At 43.8% G+C, this 19,512-nt stretch overlaps 1 protein-coding gene across 6 annotated transcripts in view; it reads left to right on the top strand.

Annotated features, from left to right (window-relative positions):
• Positions 1 to 5,195: 5,195 nt before the first annotated feature.
• Positions 5,196 to 19,512, top strand: part of PTPN4 (protein tyrosine phosphatase non-receptor type 4) — a 190,075-nt gene continuing 175,758 nt past the window's right edge. For 3 of the 6 annotated variants that reach the window (XM_030579722.1, XM_030579719.1, XM_030579720.1), the window contains exon 1: positions 5,590 to 5,666. The gene's annotated coding sequence lies outside the window, so the exon portion shown is untranslated. Of the gene's footprint in view, positions 5,667 to 19,512 lie in introns of all 6 variants that reach the window. The other 3 variants (XM_030579718.1, XM_030579717.1, XM_030579716.1) reach the window with 2 other exon arrangements.

The following is a 19,512-nucleotide window of genomic DNA, read 5'->3' as shown; positions in this document are numbered from 1 at the left end:
TTCAAACTGAGCTAGTTGTTTTTACTTCTAAACCAGAGAGGCTCAAGAAAGACATTGATTTCCTAGTGCACTGCTGGTAGCTTCCCTCAGTCTCCAAAAAATAAAAACAAAAAATCAACAATCACTGTGACAAATTCTGCCCACACTTAAACCCCTTTGAAGCCAAGCACGCTGAATTTTTCCCACTAACTTTAAAATGAGGCTGATCAGAGGAATCCTCTGTACCCTTTCACTTTGTTCTTATTTTGATTTACAGAGGCTCTATTCATGGTAAAGCTGACAGGACAGAAACTCCCATGCACTCTATGTACCTTGGTTTTAAACTTCTTATTATACACAGTTCTTCCTTGATCTATTTTATTTTGGAGTTTTCTGAATTAACACCTTTAGCTTATCATCTATGGCTCCATCCTGCTCTCTTTTCCATGGCCTCATGAAGAGATGTCATTCTTGAAAACACACTCATTTTATTTTAACCTAGTCCAGTAAAAAGAATCTCTTATTTCCTCTGGTTTCCTCCACACCTTTTCTCTTCTTGCTTATAGGACTAACATGCTTAGCACTTCTATACAACCTTTTGACTCAGACTAAGTGACCTGCCTACCTGGGACAAAAGTCTTCTTTCTCCTTTATCTACGGTAATTATTAAGGTTTCCGTTCAAGTATTCTCAGATTTTAATAGAGTGATTCTTTTATCGGCTTTCCCAACACTTCTCTTTCCATTCACATAACATCTCTGTGGCAATTACACAAATTCCCTACATGAGAGAGAATTGTTAGAAAAATATATAATGTATTTTTTAAACTGACATTAAATGCAGTTTAGCAGCTGAAAACAAGGATGAGGAGCCCACAACATACGACCTGCCAGCTTTCCATGAACCAACAGACTGAGAATATTGGTGTAGTGGATTATAGATCTGTATACTTCATAATCATATAAGAATAATGACTGGATCGCTCGTCAGCATAAAAAGGGCTGCCGTGGCCATACTGAATAGTCTTTGCAGCTGAAATTGCAGATGTTAGACAAAGCAATAATATCTCAAAACTGTAATTTTGGTCCAACATCTCACATTAATACATAATTTAGCAAAGAAGCAGCTCAGCAAATGACTACCCGTAGCCCAAGCATCTTCAGATCCTTACTGTTTATGATGACGTCCACATTTCATATCAGGTGAATGGGTATAGCCAAAATATCTTGCCATTTAACTGTTTTGTTTATTTTTAGATTGTAAATTCTATGGGTCAGAAGCTGAAGCCTTGTGTTTATATTTATCTATAAAACACCTAGAATTCTGTTGGCAATATGGGCCTCAACCAAAATAGTGAACTTAGTGGGCATTTTTCTATTTACTTCAGTGGGCTTTGGATCAAGCCCTATGTAAATAATAATACAAATAATAATAATATTGTAACAAAGCTACATTGAGATATCTAATGTCTCTAGGTAACACAGCAGAGTCATTTTGCTTTGGGGTTAGCAAAAGTGTATCTTTTATGGTAGCTGTGATGGGGTTGGACTAGGCATAAAGGCCCTCTGCTTGAGGCCTCAGAGTTTTGCCACATCAATCCCAGAAAAGGAGCAGTGGAGAAGTCCTCTAAGTAGCCTAGAGTGGTTGTGAGGAAGCAACCAATCAGAGGTGCTGCTGGAATGGCCAGTCAGGGGCCAGGAGGGCTCTATAAAGGAGCTACAGAACACAGCAGTAGTTAGTTGCTGGTTGGAGCTGGACAATGAGCAGGGCCAAAGATAGTCTGCTGGCTGGGACCAGGGGGAGTAAGAGGCTCCTGGCTGGCTACTAGGATTGAGCCTAAGATAAATTGCTGGCAGGGACTGGGAGACAACTGAGGGAGTTCCTGGCTGGTTGCAGGGACTGGACACACTAGGGTGACCAAATAGCCTGACTTTATAGGGACAGTCTTGATTTTCTGGGGCTTTGTCTTATATAGGTGCCTATTACCCCCAACCCAATTTTTCACATTTCCTGTCTGGTCACCCTAGGACACACCCAACCAGAGTGGGTGCTTGTGAGAAGTGGGTGCTGACCCCATTACAGTAGCTTACAACTTCTGTCACAAAAGTAATAATATAGTAATATCAGATGATTTGGATGTGAGTTCTCCATCACTCTGTCTAAAACAGGGGTAGGCAACCTATGGCATGGGTGTCGAAGGTAGCACACGAGCTGATTTTCAGTGGCACTCACACTGCTCGGGTCCTGGCCACCAGTCCGGAGGGCTCTGCATTTTAATTTAATTTTAAATGAAGTTTCTTAAACATTTTAAAAGCCTTATTTACTTTACATACAACAGTAGTTTAGTTATATATTATAGACTTATAGAAAGAGACCTTCTAAAAACGTTAACATGTATTACTGGCACGCAAAACCTTAAATTAAAGTGAATAAATGAAGACTCGGCACCCCACTTCTGAAAGGTTGCCGACCCCTGGTCTAAAATAGTAATTTTATAATCTTTGTTAAGCACTGACATCATGCTTGGCACACTGAGACACAGAATAAAGATTGACATAGCAATTTAAAAAACAAACTTTGAAGCTTGAATACTGTACATGTAACTGGACTAAAAAGCATTCTGTGCAATTTCAGGGTGAAGAAATTCATTATGATCTGGGAAAGAGGACTTTATACAAATGCAATTGAATATTCCTTCATCAGTATACAGAGGATAACTAGTGCCGAGAGTTTGAGGCTGAGAGTAGCTGCAAAAGTGCAGAATTCAGGAACTGGAAGTTCCTAAACAGAATATGTCTCTAAAGGGAACTAAGGAAATGCTCAGAAAGCTAGAAATTAATACAGAATAGACTATGTTGTGTCCTGATTTGGTTACAGGACTTTGAGCTAATCTGTTCCTGAAGCTTGTGTTAAGCTGGGGTGTTTGATAGGCGCACATGACATGGTTCATTGCAAGACTATGCAGCTTGATTTGAAACTTTGTAACCTTATCTGATGACTTGTAATTTCAATTATTAAAATTAGAGTTTAAGATACAGAATTGCTAATTGAATTTTTGTTTTTAGTAACAAAGTCCATTGATAAGTTACAGAACATGAACTTTGAAATCTCTGCTGACAGGGTCTATGAGGGTGCCTCTGGGGACTGCCCATTACCTCAGTTGCCCTTTCTCATAGCCAAAACTTTAAAAAGTCAATCTCCCAACCTCACAAACAATCCACCTTTGCTCCCAGAAGAACATCACAGAAAGCAAGTGAATTCTCCAGGTGCTGAAATCTTCCCAGTTCCATGTGGGGCAGAGGTGGGCTCATGTAAAGGAAGGTGGGCTCATGTAGGAAGAGGGAGGTGGGCTCATGTAAAGGAAGAGTGCCAGTCCCTGATATAGCTGTGAAGATACTCTATGTAGAATGTTATCTCATATACTAAGATATAGCAGCTTAATACTTGGTAAAGAGCCCATTGGGGAGGGTAACTTTTTGATTGGATGGTGGTGATGAATGTTAGGGAATTGGTTATGGTTCAACAAAAATTAAAATTAACCCACGTCCCCCTGAAACAAAACCAAAACATTTCAAAAATTATTTGAAATCATAGAGTAAGATTGCATACAACTCAGTGTAACTGCATGACACTTACACTCATATCCCATGTGCTTTTACTGTTTTTGTTACATTCATCTGTTCTGTTTTGTTTAGGTGCCAATGCTGCAAACACTTCTACACAGAGTTAATTTCATGCACAAGTGTTCTTATTGAACTAAGTGAGACTACTCACATACTGAAAGTTAAGTGCATATGTGCTTGCAGAATCAAGTTCTTAAATTTTTCCATTGTGGAGGCCAGTTTGTTATGGTCCATCCCTCCTGCTGCCATTCTGGCATCACATCCAACCCTCACCTTCACCTTGCGGGGGGTGAGCTTACTCTTTGAGATAGGGCGAGGAGTTTGGCTATTTGGGAGGCCTTGTAGTAGAGCTGCTACTCCTCTGGATGGCGGAGAGCCAGTTGATGTGGTTCAGGCACCTGATAAGGATGCCCTAAGGAGGCTTCCATTGGAACTTTACAGGGTATGTGCCAATGGGTGTAAGCCCTGAGGCCGACGCAGGAAACACTGGAGGGATTAGATCTCCTGCCTGGCCTGGGAACACTGGGGAGTCCCCCAGGAGGAGCTGGAACCTGTTGAGAAGGAAAAGGAGGTCTGGTCATCCCTACTCGCCATGCTGCTGCTGCAACCCTCACCAGGAAAAGCAGCATAAAGATGTTCTTAAATTGGGACAGAGGGAGGTTATATAGTGTTTCATGGGGGGGGGGCGGAATGCAGTGCCTTGAATAATAGGGTTCCAATCTTTTATGGGATCTTGGGGTATTGTGGTAATGTAAATAATGAAGTACAATAACACATTCTAATCAGTTACAAAGTACTTTACAATGTGTCGAAAAGTCACACAAATGTAAGGTTATGATGATAGAATTAATTTGTGTAAATTATTGTCAGACTTTATTTACTGGTGTTAGAGTTGCAGCCGTGTTAGTCTGTATCAGCAAAAACAACCAAGAGTCCTTGTAGCACCTTAGAAACTAACAAATTTATTTGGGCATAAGCTTTCCCATGGGCTAAAACCCACTTCATCAGATGCATGGAGTGAAAAATACAGTAAGCGGGTATATATGCCACAGCTCATGAAAATATGGGGTTGCCTTATCAAGTGGGGCGTTAGTGGTAACAAGGCCAGTTCAATTAAGGTGGAAGTGCCCTAGTCTCAAAAAGTAAAGTACCCTCTCAAAGCATGGGCAAGTTGTAAAACCGAAGTTCGCTGTAAATGTACCTGCCACTAGGTGGCACCCAGCTCCCTGACACAGACATCACTCTCAACTTGCTCCATTGAAGCTTCAAAGCTCTGAAGCAAGAGGCGAGGTCTTATTCTGACTGACAGCTCAGGGAGCCAGTTCTTTTCAACGTCACAGTCAGACTGTGCTTGATTGAGCACTAACTCAGCCAATCAAAGATTTGGAGTGTTCCCGTTCCAGCCTAGTTTGTCGGGATCTTTCGCCCTGCCAACCAATCCCTTAGCAGACAACGGTGAGTGGGCGGGATGCGTACGAGCGGGCCAGGGGCTCCCTCTCGCTTCACTTTCAGTTCTCGCGAGATCTCCCCCCTGCTTCGCTGGGTGACTGCGCAGCCGCCATGTTGGTTGCTATGCTGCCTGTGTGAGGAGGGAGGGAGGCCCTGAGGCAAAGAGGCTGCGGTTCCCCCCTTCTCCAGGCAGCGCTACACTCACATCGGCAGAGAGCCTGCTTGCACGCCTGCTGCCTCCGCCCTCTCCTCCGGTTCACCCCCCTCCGAGTGTACGGGGGTCCTGTGCCCCTGCCCGTGGGGTCCCCTATACTAGTGCCGCCCCCCAGCGCTTGTAGGCGGGGGGCAGAGGAGTGTCCGAAGGGGGGGGGGTGTCCGCCGCCTTCTCTCCGGCCCTCCTCGGCCCAGTCGCCGCAGTACGATGTGGTCCTCGCCGCAGCGGCTGGGAGCGGGGCGGCTGCTGCTGCTGCCCGTGCGGCGGCTGCTGCGGGGGAACTGAAGGCAACGAGCGCGCCTGTGTGCGCGAGGGGGGTCGCGGGGAGGCAGCGGCCAGCCGAGCCGAGCCCGCGGGTCTCTCCTCTCGCCCTATCCGGAAGGACGCGGCTGTTATGTGAAGGTGAGAGAAGCCCCGTCCTGCGGCGCGTGGTGCGCAGGGCTCCGGCAACGGCGGCTGTGGCCGCGCCGGCGGCGGCGCTAGTGCAGGGTGTAGAAGGGGCCAGGCGTTTTCCTTCCCTAGCCCACCCTCTGCAGCCCCCGTTAACATCCCATATACGGGGCTGTTAATGGGAAGCAGCTCTCCTGAGAGCCCCCGCCAGGGTGGGTGGTTCCGCGTTCAACCCCCCCGCCCCCACCTGCCCAAAAGATTTCGGAAGAAGGCTGGAAAAAAGCCACCAAACACACCATGGGTTCAAAACACCCTTCTGAAGAAGGGGCAGGGGGTGAGGCTGGTTGGGGCGTATGTTTTCCAGGGATCCAGCAGTATAGGAAACTCATCACATTTCTGAAACAAGGCATTCTTACATTTGGAATGGATTTAATGTGGAAGTGTAAGATTGTCATGATTCCTAGGTGCATGGGTGAGTGTCCGTGGGTTTCTTCGGACAGGAAAAATAGGTTTGAGTGCAGTCTTTTCATTCCTGCAGTATGTTTTTTTAGTGTCTCCCTCAACCAGAAAGCTTGTATAATCGCGCACATCTTATATGCAAGGGAGGCGTTTACTGTACCTGGTGATGGGTAACTCATGAACTCATTGAACTGCCATCTGGAAAAGGAAGAATACCGCTTTTTTTTCCGAAACAAGGCTTTTATTAAAACTAGCTAGCTGCTGGTTTACATCCGATGTTCCAGTTGCTTAAGCAAATGTAAATATATGTGTGATCAATTTTTGTGCCATTGTTCCCATAGTATGAGTAATAGATTATTTAAAGAGCCTAAAACAAAATGCACACCTCAAAGCAATATCAAAATGCTTGTATCCCCGATGATTTTAGTGCATTTTAAAAATTCGGTAGTGGATGCTTTTAAGGTAGACATTGATGGCTAAGCCACAGTAACACATGCATTTTGTCATTTCGGGTATATCTCCTGCTTAAATTAAACTCTAGTATGAATGGTAGTGAGGGTTTATTGCATGTGTGTGTTTTGTCATTTGGGGTATTTCTCTGCTTAAACTAAACTCTGGTATGGATGGTAGTGAGGGTTTGTTGCATGTGTATTTTTGACTACTGTATTGATATTGGTAAAGAAATGCTTTGTACTGCAAGGAGTTGCTGATGTGCCCACATGCAGCTGGAGGTTTGTGAGCTCATTACACCTTAAATGTGTTGTAATGATACATGAATGTAATTTAAATTAAATTTTATAAAACAATTTTCTTGTAAGATATTTGCATTGTGTCAAAGCTTTTCCAGTTTGCTGCCTAAACATTTTGAGAGTACCTTATTTTTGACACTATTTCTTGCTTCATTGACCTCAAAAGTTATTTTTTCCAGTCTCTGTTTGTTTTTGTTTTTTTTTGTAGCATACATCTCAAATTTGTTAGGCTTCACCATCAAACCAATAGGTCAGTCCTTGGAGAGGGCGGACACATATAAATATACGCACCCAGTTTCAGGAATGTTTGTGGTTTATAATCTCAGAAGTGCAACTTTGTTTACATAGGAAGATGTGATTTTGAAGATCAATTTTAAAGATTTAACTTGAACGTTTAAAAAGGCATAACAAAATAGGTTATCTCTTTACAATCTTTAATTTTCCAGGTTCATTGTATTTTTTTCAGGATTTGTTTCTATTCTTTTGTCATCTATTTAGCCTGCTAAAGCTGTTGCAGAAATTGAAATCTCCGTGAAGCTTCTTCAAAAGCATAAATGTGCTGGTGTTTTGCTTTCTCGTGTCTCATTCCATGTGTGCTTAGATTCTGGTTTGTTTGTGATTTAGGTTCATAATGAATTTAGATACCAGAATAAATCTCATTTCTTTTACCAGTTAGCTAGCTCCACAAAATATATTCATTGCTTTAAAGTTGTGTTAACCTTCTGATTCCTAATTTAAGCTGACTGTAAAGACAGTATTGATTGAACACCCTTGCTAAAAATACTTTCAGGGTTGAGTGTACTTAAAATGTTGCCACACTAAAGTTAATATGAACTGCCCTTCTGTAACAAGTTTATAGTTTATTATTGTTAGAGGCTGTATTTGTAAAACAAAAATAAATGAAAACAAAACCCTAGCATGTTAAAAGTACTGTAATGTGTTAATTGCTGTTTTCAGTGAATGAGCTGGGATAGAGGCATTATTTATTAACTGTTCAAATGTCGCTTTAATAAGCATGGTGGTGTTAAATATATGGCAAGTGTACGCCTCCACAAGTACTGTATTTTTGTTCTGATTCTGCAATGACCTCTGTGCAGGCGAGGGTTCCACCTACATAGAAGTAACGTTGCAGCATTTAGGGCAGAGGCGGGCAAACTTTTTGGCCTGAGGGCCACATCCAGTTTCCAAAATTATATGGAGGGCTTGTTAGGTGAGGCTGTGCCTCCCCAAAGAGCCAGGCGTGGCCCAGCCCCTGCCCTCTATCCGACTCCCCCACACTTCTCGCTCCCTGACAGCCCCCCCTGGACTCCTGTCCCATCCACCCCTCCCTGTCCCCTGACTACCCCCAGCCCCACCTGCCCTCCATCCAAACCCTCCTCTCATTCCTGACTGCCCCCCACCCCCCGGTGTCCCTGCCCCATCCAACCACCCCTTCTCCCTGACCACCCCTGCCCCTGACTGCCCCCTGCCGCCCCATCCAATCCCCTTCCTTCCTGACTGCCTCCCCTGCCCCATTCAACCCCCCTGTTCCTCGCCCTCTGACCACCCTGACCCCTATCCACACCCCTGCTCCCTGACCACCACCCCAAACTCCCCTGCCCTATTTCCAACCCTCCCTGCTCACTGCCCCTTACCGCACTGCCTGGAGCACCGGTGGCTGGTGGTGCTACAGCCGTGCTGCCCAGAGCACCAGGACAAGCATCCGCACCGCCCGGCTGGAGCCAGCCACGCCGCTGCGCACCTCAGAGCACCAGGTCAGGCTGCGATTCTGCAGCTGCACTGCCTGGCAAGAGCTTGTAGCCCCGCTGCCCAGAGCATTCAGCCGGCAGCACAGTGAGCTGAGGTTGCGGGAGAGGGCTAGCCTTAGGGGGCCACGCAGGAGAGTCCTGCGGGCCAGATGTGGCCCATGGGCTGTAGTTTGCCCACCTCTGATTTAGGACCTTAATGTTCATTCTGGAAATAGTATCAGAGGGGTAGCCGTGTTAGTCTGGATCTGTAAAAGCAGCAAAGAGTCCTGTGGCACCTTATAGACTAACAGACATTTTGGAGCATGAGCTGAAGTGGGTATTCACCCATGAAAGCTCATGCTCCAAAACGTCTATTAGTCTATAAGGTGCCACAGGACCCTTTGCTGCTATTCTGGAAATACTGGGTCATTATTTATTGTGAGCACTTGCTACAAGTGAATGATCATGGTTAACAACTGTGCCTGCTTAGAGTCTCATTGACTTCCATGCCTGTGTGTCTGGAATTGTCGTGCTGGGACTAAAAACAAAAGCTTGAGGAGTGTTAAAGATTAAGTACACTGATTATTTACTTTTTGAAAAGCTATATTTTAGCCACTGATTATTTTTGTTGCTTAAATCAATCATTCTCAATGTAGAGGGGTTCCATCAACTCATCTAGATATTATTTGCCTAGTTTGACAACTGGCTTAATAAAAAGCACCAGTGAAGTCAGTACAAACTAAGATTTCATGTAGACAATGACTTTACACTGCTCGATATACTCTACACTGAAACGTAAGTACAATATTTATATTCCAGTTGATTTATTTTATAATTACAGTAAAAACTGTTTTATCTGGCATGTTGGGAGAATGGGGGGTGCCGATAAGTGAAAAATGCCAGTTAACTAAAAGGGAGGGAGTTTGGGTGTGGAAGAAGGTGCAGGGTTGGGGTGTAGGAGGGGGTGCAGGGCATGGGCTCTGGGAGGGAGTTTGGGTGTGGGAGCTGGCTGGGAGCAGAGGGTTGGGGCACAAGAGCGGATTCAGGGTGCCAGATCCGGGGAGAACTCCCCGCAAGTGGCAACCTGTCCCGGTTGCTCCTAGGCAGAGGTACGGCATGAGGTTTGCTTACGCTGCCTCTGCCTCGAGTGCTGGCTGTGCAGCTGGGGGGGTGGCGCCTGTGGGTGAGGTAGCATGCGGAGCTGCCTGCCGTGCCTCTGCCTAGGAGCAGCTGGGGTAGGTCGCCGCTTGCATGGAGCCGCCTGAGGTGAGCTCCCCCTGGATCTGGCACCTCACATCCTCTCCCATACCCCTACCCCGGGTCCCCTCCTGCACCCAAACTCCCTCCTAGAGTCCACGCGCTGCACCCCGTCCCACGCCCCAACCACCTGTCAGCCTCACACCAACCAGACTTCCAATGAATATCAGAAATGCCGGTTTATAGAGCTTTCTGGTTGATGAAGTGCCAGATAAAACAGCTTTTACTGTATATGGTAAAAATGAGAAAGTAAGCAATTTTTCAGTAATAGTGTGCTGTGATTCTTTTGTATTCTTATGTCTGATTTTGCAAGTCGTTTTTAAGTGAGGTGAAACCTGAGGGTATGCAAGACAAATCAGATTCCTGAAAGGAGTACAGTAGTTTGGAAAGGTTGACAACCACTGGCTTAAATTACAGCTGTGCCCAAAAGTCCTAATCAAGGTTTGGACAGCCTGTTGTTAGATTCTGTCAGTGTTGGTGGGTTGTCTTGGAAATATGTTAATTAAATTATCAGAGAACCAATATCTACTTAGAGTATGAACACAGTTTTACTGAATAATTCTGTAATTCCGAGGGTCTGTTTCTAAGTTCCCTGTGCAGCTGCCTGTTTAGTGTTGCGTAGGCACTCAGGCAACCCGTCAGGGGAGGAGAGCCCCCCCGCCCCCTAGCCCTCATCTACCACAGCTGGGGCGCCCCAACTTTGCTGCAGCCAGGGCGCCAGGACTGGCCGGGGTGGCACAGCCAGAGCAGCCCTTACCTAGCTGCGGCCGGATTGGGCCCAGGCACGGCTGGTGCAGCTCACCCCTGGCCCAGACCTCTTGAGGCTGGGGAAGGGAAGGGGTGCCTATCTTGCAACTCCAGCTTTAGAGCTGCCCTGATGGGGAGAGGCGCCTCTCCCCCACTGCCCAGATGGTGCTGTGGAGAGAGAGCTGGGGGAAGTCCTCTCTCCCAGTCGTAGGCCTGGAGCCCCCTCCTGCACTCCATACCCCAGAGCCCTTACCCCCCCATCCCAATTCTCTGCTCCATCCCAGAGCCTGCACCCCCAGCCGGAGCCCTTACACCTCTGCACCGCAACCCTCTGCCACAGCCTGGAGCCCCTCATCCCTGGCCCCACCCCAGAGTCTGCACCCCAACCCTCTGCCCCAGCCTTGAGCCCCCTCCCACATTCCGAACCCCTCCTCCCCACCCCCACCACATCAATATTATATGCGCCAATAGGGAGGTGATGTGTGACACATCACCTCCCTATTGGTGGACATAAACAAAATTCATTCCTCACGTGAGTGGGAAAAATTAGAGGGAACACTGGTCTGTGTATCATTCATATGCTTAATTAATTAAAAAATAAATTTGCATATAAGTGTTTTTTCAAAAAGTAAGTCAGTACAGTAAGCTAAATATACTGAACTGGAGGACTTTCAAAACAAAAGTCAAAGTTAAGCTTGTACTTTTGAAGCTGTTCATGCCACCATCCCATTAGGCAGGTGATGTTTTGTATGATGGCACTTTCTTCTAGAAACCTGTTTGCTTGAAGTCCTGTGATATGAACAGAGCAGGTGAGAAGTAAAGTAGGACGGTATTTTAAACCAATGGGTGTGGTAGACCAAGTCTAATGGAGAGCTTAAATTACTTTTGATAGCTGGTATGGGTAAATATATTAAGTGAATGTTTTGTTTAGTTTGAGTTAAAACCTGATTAAAAATAAGTAATCATCAGAAGCACCCTTTTTCTTTGGTTATAAGGGCCACTATTAGAGTACTGTTTAATACTGATAAGAAAAATAAGCTGTTATTTTGGTTTATTTTGTCTGTGACTCAGAATATTTCTAGCAATTGGCTTCTGTGGTGCACTGTATCTTTATTCTCTCGCCGTCCCATCCCACCCTGTCTAAATTTGATGCAAGATCACATGTATACCATGCCTTCACATCATGCTTCTGTGCCATCTCATTTCCACCTGTACCAGTTATAAAAATTGTTGAACAAGAGAATCTTTCACCATATGCTCATGACTGTGCTTTCTTCATGTACCACTTTCACTCTTATGCTGTCAAAACTGATGAAAGTCTCCATGCAGTACTCATGAGTTTTTTCACTCTGCTTCTATTTGCAATGTTGTGAAAGTGGTATGTACAGAAATAGTACAATGCAATTGTCTGCAGTGGTGGAGGGAAACTGAAGGTGAAAAGAAGAGGTCTTTAAGATTATTGTGGTGAACAGCTGGGAGAAGACAAAACCAAAGAAGAGGATGACCAGGGGTCTAGCGCAGTGTTTCCCAAATGGTGGGTCTTGACCCATCAGTGGGTCGCAAGGAGATGCTAGATGGAATGCAAGATCCAGATTGGATTAACCAATCACTGGGCCCTGGCCTGGGCAAACATGCACTAGCTCACTGTGGGTGGAGGTCTGGGGCAGAGGGAGGACTGGAAAGCAAGCCCACCTGGCAGCAGCCACTCCCATTCTACAGTATTAAACCTGGCTCCCTGCTCTGGTGATGCGACCAGGGGCAAAGCAACACTTAAATTTGTCCTGGCCACCTCAGTTGATGCTGCAACCCCATGCTCCAGGTCGCAATGCCACTCAAATTTGGCTCAGCTGTCGGAGGGGGAGTCTCCCATAACACCTGGAGTGGGAAGCCAGTCCCACAGAACAGGAGCTGCCATGGTGGGGTGATTTTCCAACCCCTTCCTCTCAGGCCTTCCCTCTGCATTGTGCCTGTATTAGGGTTGCAGGGCTGAGGCAGAGAGAACATATATGTAATAGTGGGTCATAAAAAAAAAAGACAAAATAGAGTGGGTGGGTTGACTTAATAAAAAAAGTTTGGCAACCACTGGTCTAGCAGTAGTATAGCTGGTTCTTTTCTCTCTAAGCCAGCTGTGGATGGAATACTCCTTTGGGAATGGGGGCTATGTTTTCTCCCTCTCTGGTGACCTCCACCTTGTCCAGACTAAAGAAGTAGCACAGTAATAGTTTTAAAAAAAAGTTTTGACACTTAGTTGAAATCCCAGCATGTATCATTCTGTGATGACATATTGAGAGGACATCTTCAGCTAACCATACAGTGCCGGTAAGAATTCAGAGCCTAGTCTTCCTCCCTTCTTCTTTTAGAGGGAAAAAAAAGGCAGCCATTTATGTATTATGTGACACTTAGAGCCTAATTAATGGAATTATTGAGCATTTTTTTGAGTTTAGCATAAGTTTTTAATTTTACATGAATTGCAAAGATAACACTTAAAATTCTGACAGATTCTGTTGGCATATCATATATTGGCATATGTTAAGGGCTGTTATAAAGGTGATGTTATAAATTGTTCTCCATGAATTGGATTAATCTGCAGCAAGGGAGATCTAGGTAAGGTATTAGGGGGAAAACTTTCTAACTATAAGGATAGTTAAGCACTGGAATAGATTTCCAAGGGAGGTTGTGAAATCCTCGTCATTAAAGGCTTTTAAGAACAGGTTAGATAAACATCTGTCACAAATGATCTAGGTAGACTTGGTCCTGCCTCAGTGCAGGAGGCTGGATTAGATGACCTCTGAAGTTCCCTGCCAGCCCTACATTTCTGTAATTCTGTCGTGGTCAGGAGAATGAGTCATGCAGATTTAGGTTAAGAAAAAAAGAGGCTTGTTTAGGGATCTATAGTATAGTACAATAAAATCTTCTGTAATGACTTTTCACGGTGTCCTCTTAAGGTTTTTGCAAAAAACTGTTAAGCCCTTCAAATTGCTGCTAAGGGCAGGTCTACACTTAAAACGCTGCGGCGGCTCAGCTGTGCCACTAGCACTTCAGTGAAGATGCTCCTATGCCGACAGGAGAGCTTCTCCTGTTGGGGTAGTTAATCTACCTCTGCAAGAAGCAGTAGTTGTGTCGATGGGAGAAGCCCTACCATAGATGTAGCATGCTCTATACCAGGGCTTAGGTCAGAATAACTGCATTCAGTGGTGTGGATTTTTCAGACTCCATAGCGATATAGTTATAGATATAAGTTTATAATGAAGACCTGGCCTAAAGCAGGTAAGAAAAGTTGTATAAAACTTTCTTCTGCTGAAACCTGAATTAGATCCTCATATTCTGCATTCTACTGGAAGAACTAGAGAGGTGGAACACTTGGACTCTTGTCCAAGGAAACTCTTTGTATTGTGCTGCAGTAACCTGGTGATCAATTTTAAGAGCAGTGTTTAATGGGAAATACAAGTGTACTTGGCTACAAATGGGCTGTGTGGTATATGGCTTTAAAGATGACAAGGTGTGTACCCATTCATCAATAAAGTAAACTAACAACCTTTAATGATGAGCGTGTGTGCTATGTAATCAAGAATGTTCTCTCAGAAATATTTTCACTGCTTGGGGAAAGTACAGTGAAGTGGAGCTGCCATTTGGGAGTTATCAGACCACATCTGAGGTTTGGGAGAGGAAAATCATAGTGCACTCCCCAGAGTGAATTTCTTGTTTTCCACTCTCATTTCAGCCACTCCTTACCATTTTCAAGAAAGGCTATCTGACAACATATTGATTGAATTATAGTGCATGACCAAATACCAAGATTTTCAGATGAAACAAAGTTTATTATGGCTAAAGAAAAGAGATGCCATTTTAAACACTTGGATTCTTTTCATTAGAATCTGTCCTAGACTGGAAAGACAGAAAAGATCTATTCCAGCCTCCTTCCAATGCAGGATTTTTCTAAAAGTATTTTAGTCTGTGTTTTTTTGGTTTTTTTTTTCATTTTAAATACCTCAAGTTGTAGATCTTTTAGTATTGTACTTTCTTTGGAAGATTTTTCCACAGTCTTAAAAGATCTCATGGTCAGCTTGGTGATACTCTTGTTAATTTACTATTCTGTTTGTTAATGAGAACATAAGAATGGCCATACTGGGTCAGACCAGTGGTCTATCTAGCTCAGTGCCTTTCTTCCAACAGTAGCCAATGCCAGGTGCTTCAGAGGGAGTGAATAGAACATGTAATCATTAATTGATCCTTCCTGTGTTGCCCATTCACAGCTTTTGGCAAATAGAGACTAGGAACGTTTCAGAGCATGGTTGTGCATCCCAGCCCATCCAGTCTAATAGCCATTGATGGACCTATCCTCCATGAATTTATCTATCTCTTTTTTGAAGCCTGTTATAGTCTTGGCCTTCACAACATCCTCTGGCAAAGCATTCCACAGGTTGACTGTGCGTTGTGTGAAGAAATACTTTCTTTTGTTTGTTTTAAACCTGCTGCCTATTAATTTAATGTGGTGACCCCTAGTTCTTGTGGTATTAGAAAATAAATAAATAACACTTCCTTATTTACTTCCTCCACACCAGTCATGATTTTATAGACCTCTATCATATCCCCGTTAGTCATCTCTTTTCCAAGCTGAAAAGTTCCAGTTGTATTAATCTCTCCTGTATAGAAGCTGTTCCATACCCCAATCACTTTTGTTGCTCTTTTCTGTACCTTTTCCAATGACAATATGTCTTTTTAGAGATAGGGTGACCAGTTCTGTATGGAGTGTTCAAGATGTGGGCATACCATGGATTTATATGGCACAATATATTTTCTGTTTTCTTATCCCTTTCCTAATGATTCCCGACATTCTATTCACTTTTTTGACTGCTGCTGCATATTGGGTGGATGTTTTCAGAGAGCTATCCACAATGACTCCAAGATCTTTCTTGAGTGGTAATAGCTAATTTAGACTCCATCATTTTATATGTATAGTTGGGATTATGTTTTCCGGCGTGCATTACTTTGCATTTATCAACATTGAATTGCATCTTCCAAATTGTTGCCCAGTCACCCAGTTTGTGAGATCCTTTTGTAAGTCTTTGGAGTCTGGGACTTAACTATCGTGAGTAATTTTGTATCATCTGCAAATTTTGCCACCTCACTGTTTACCCCCTTTTCCAGATGATTTATGTTGAACAGTACTGGTCCCAGTACAGACCCCTGGGGGGCACCACTGTTTACCTCTCTCCATTCTAAAAACTGACCATTTATTCCTACCTTTTGTTTCCTATCTTTTAACCAGTTACTGATCCATGAGAGGACTTTTCCCACTGATCCCATGACAACTTACTTTGCTTTAAGAGCCTTTGGTGAGGGACCTTGTCAAAGGCTTTCTGAAAATCTAAATACACTATATCCCCTGGATTCCCCCTTGTCCACATGCTTGTTGACCCCCTCAAAGAATTCTAGTAGATTGGTGAGGCATAATTTCCCTTTACAAAAAACATGTTGACTCTTCACCCCAAGAAATCGTGTTCATCTGTGTATTTGATAATTCTGTTCTTTACTATAATTTCAAATAATTGAAGGTAGGCTTACCAGCCTGTAATTGCCGGGATCACCTCAGGAGCCTTTTAAAAAAATTGGCATCACATTAGCTATCCTCCAGTCAGCTGGTACAGAAGCTGATTTAAATAATTGGTTAGGTACCACAATTAGTAGTTCTGCAATTTCACATTTGAGTTCCTTCAGAACTCTTGGGTGAATATCATCTGGTCTTTGTGACTTAAAATATTCTTTTCTTCCTAAATTTTCTGCTTTGAAATTTCATAATTCCTAGGTACATAAATGTACTACCTAAGATGCCCGTGTTCCTTAGTGTTTACACACTTCAAATATATATATGTATAAAGTTACCATATTTCCCTTTTTTGGTCCCACATTAGCCAAACTATCCATATTTATTTTTAATGTTTCATGCTAAATCTGTCATTCCAGCTCTAAAAGTATGCCATCAACTTTAAATTTATTCAGTTTCAAAAAGGGAGTTTTAGGCACTTATGCATACACGAGTCCCCGTGCCAGTTATTGTGGTTGTACAATCTTTTTACCTATTCTCTTCCCCCACGCTCCCACTCCCAAAATAGTTTCTTCTCTCTTGCTATCTGCATAAATGGAAAATAACTATACAGGAGAAATACTGAAATTGACTATACACAAAGTGTATCCAAAGAGCAAAGTGAACAAGGAAGAAAAACTTTATTTCTGTGGCAGTAATCTTAAAGGATTCATGGAACCGTCTCACAGAAATAAGATTTTAAAAAGCAAACTGAATGAGATTCAGCAGGAGTTGAAACCAGGGCTTTTGTATCCACAGCAGAGAACCCTACACTTGAGATAAAGAAGTAGCTGGAAGCAATAGTAAGTTGTTGTTTTTTACATGGACTAGCTACCTCAAGGATGTTACAGTACATGTTGCCAGTGATTTATACAACTTTTTGCTTGACAGCAGAAGACAGTTAAGAATTAGGATTTCCGGGTTTTAATACTGGAAGTCAAGTGTGGTCTAGTGGTTGCAGACAGCACATAGATTTGACACATTCACTCTGAAAGGCAGTGTGGCTGACTAGACAAGATTGGAGTGCATCTTGTTAGAAACTTGTGTTCTGTCCTTAGCTCTCCAAGAAGTGACCTTGTTCAAAGTCTTTTATCACATCTGTAAAATGGTGGTAACGGTGCTTATCTGTCTCTTAAGGTGCGGGAATGAGGCTTTTTTTCAATAATAGTGCACAGAATTAATACCAGTTAGTGAAAGAGCTGAGACTAGAGCTAATGTTTTTTTGATTCTCAACCCAGTGCTTCTTTTACTAGATGAAAAGCTATTCTGCTGCTGCTATGCTTGTTATTGTCCTGAACCATGCCAAAGCTCCATGGGGCTGAGAACTTCCTTGTTGTAAATGAAATTTTCAGTGATTTTGAGCAGCGACTCTCACAGGCTCTACTGAGGATGTACAGATAGCATTTTTCAGTGTCTTATAATATGGCGAAATATGGGTGGATTTCCTGCTCCAAAACATTGAGGCATCAAATCCTTGCAAAGAAATATTTTGTGGGCGAGGGGAGAAATAATATTGGTAAAGCTGTCTATTCTTCCCTAATCCGGTTCTCAGAAATGCCTGAACCATTTTTGCAGGATTACACCCCTGTGTGCGAGCAATATTTTTATACTCCTCCTCCATCAGTCCAAGTTTCCACTTCGTGTAAGCTTCCTTTTTGTGTTGAAGCTCACCGAAGAGTTCACTGTTAAGCCAAGCTAGTCGCCTGCGATATTTGCTATTCTTTTTGCACATCGGGATGGATCCTTTGAGCAGAGGGGTGGACTAGCTGACCTCCTGAGGTCTCTTCCAATCCTAATCTTCTATGATTCTTCTATGAATTTATAATGCAAGGTGGAAGGCACCCTTAATTGCAAACATTGTTACCAGCTCCACCTATGCTGGACAGACTGCAGTTGTTCCCAAGTCTCTCCCTCCCACTGAATGTCTATATTTGGGATTAATCCTCAGATGTTGTTTGTAATTTTCCAGATTGATTCTTCTTATATTTCATGACTATATTTCCAATGTCACTTTGTATTTCTCTGTCCTCAATGATGTTCTCAGCACCTCCTTCTTGTTGTATTTGCATATGATACTGCTGCTTACTTCCTCTTTCAGATCATTAATAGAGATATTACAGAAGACCAGTACTATCAGTCAGTGTGGCATCCTATTAGATGCATATCTACAATCATTGTTCCATGTGATATATTCATTTACTGTCCCATTCACACAGGCATTAAGTTATATAATTCAGTGGTTCTCAGCCCAGAGTCTGGGACCCCCAAGGAGCCGTAGGCAGGTTTCACGGTGTCTGCCAAGCATGGTTGGCATTAGAGTGGCTTTCTGCCCAGGGCCGTAGCGAAAGTTCTGCCACGCTGGACTGCAAGGAATATTGCAGGACCCTGAAACCTACCGCCCAGGGCTGAAGCCTCAGCAACTTAGCTTTGTGGTGCCTCCTGTGGCATGGGGCCCTGGGCAATTGTCCTGCTTCCTATCCCTTTAATGCCAGCCGTAGCTTTTATATGCAGAAAACCAGTTGGCTATAGAGTTTTTATAGCAGGTGGGGGTGGGGCGGTGTGAGGGCTCAGTAAGAAAAAGGTTGAGAACCCCTCATATAATTCACCTTTTGAACTTTCCACACTGAACCAGGAAAATGTAACCTCATTGTTAGATAACTGCACTCTACTTGGGGTTTCCCTTGGAAAGCACCCATCTTCAATTAGTGCAGAATGCAAGGGTTTCTCTCACATAGGTGAGCTGCCATGTGATTGACACCTGTGGTCTATACTGATTACGTAAATGCTTCAGAGAGCAATTCAGGGTGTTGATGAGTTTATAAGGTCGTAATTGGTATGGGACCTAGCTATGTGTGAGATCAACTGTTGCCCAAATCATCCATTTTGGACATTAACATTTTAGGTTTTTGTATTGGCACGTAACAAGGTACTGCTCCTGCAAGCTCAAATGCTGTCTCAACACAACTTTGAGAAGGGCATAACCCCGTAAGGCTGAGTTTTGCATGGATAGTCTCCAGATGAAGCAAATGAAGGAAAAGGGCATGTGACTGAGGAAAATGTCAGTTATTTGGGATTTAAAGCAGGATTATTGGTTCAGTCTAGGAGAAACTCAGGACTGGGAAAGACCTGGAATGAGGTTCTCCACAGAAATTGACAGAAGGATAGTTGCCTGGGGAGCAGTGTAGCGGCCAAGGATCCAGAGTTGGAGACTGGCAGAGCTCCCTGTGCCTAAGTAGCCTGCAGTATGAGCCCAGAAGCAAGATCCTAGTGAGAATCTCTGATAAAAGGGTGATTATAAATTCCAGGCAAAAGGCTAGAAAAGACCTGGGAAGCCC

Source organism: Gopherus evgoodei, chromosome 11, assembly GCF_007399415.2.
Source record: "Gopherus evgoodei ecotype Sinaloan lineage chromosome 11, rGopEvg1_v1.p, whole genome shotgun sequence".
NCBI lineage: Eukaryota > Metazoa > Chordata > Testudines > Testudinidae > Gopherus > Gopherus evgoodei.
The sequence above is the reverse complement of the archived record's forward strand: the minus strand, read 5'-3'. Positions and strand labels throughout refer to the sequence as shown.